General features: G+C 34.1%; 1 non-coding gene across 1 annotated transcript; it reads right to left on the bottom strand.

The window, feature by feature from the left end:
* Positions 1-97: 97 nt before the first annotated feature.
* Positions 98-205, bottom strand: LOC115031464. Its single transcript, XR_003837084.1, has one exon. It is a non-coding gene; the product is annotated as a U6 spliceosomal RNA (small nuclear RNA).
* Positions 206-451: the final 246 nt, after the last annotated feature.

Genomic DNA, 451 nt, shown 5'->3' with positions numbered 1-451 from the left:
TGAGGTGCAATGTGTGCTTTGAGATTTACTAAAGTTTCTTTAATGAATGTGGCTGCCTTTGTATTTGGAGCATAGATATTCAGGATTGATAGTTCCTAAAAATATGGAACGCTTCACGAATTTGCGTGTCATCCTTGCGCAGGGGCCATGCTAATCTTCTCTGTATCGTTCCAATTTTTAGTATATGTGCTGCCGAAGCGAGCATGCCCTAGTTGTTAATACATTACCTACACCCTGGAGAAATAGCTTGCATGTAGTAGATAATTAATTAATAAATAGTTACTTACTATTAATTAATACTTATAATATAATAAACACATAATATTTATAATAATAAATAATTTAAACAATAAATAGTTTTCACTTAGCCATCTCATGTAAGTTAGGTTAGCCTTGAACTGTCTGTGTAGCTACGGGTGGCCTCTTAAATTCTTGCTCTTCCAACCTCTAT

This window comes from Mus caroli, chromosome 6 (assembly GCF_900094665.2).
Source record: "Mus caroli chromosome 6, CAROLI_EIJ_v1.1, whole genome shotgun sequence".
NCBI lineage: Eukaryota > Metazoa > Chordata > Mammalia > Rodentia > Muridae > Mus > Mus caroli.
This window is presented reverse-complemented; position numbering and strand designations above follow the sequence as displayed.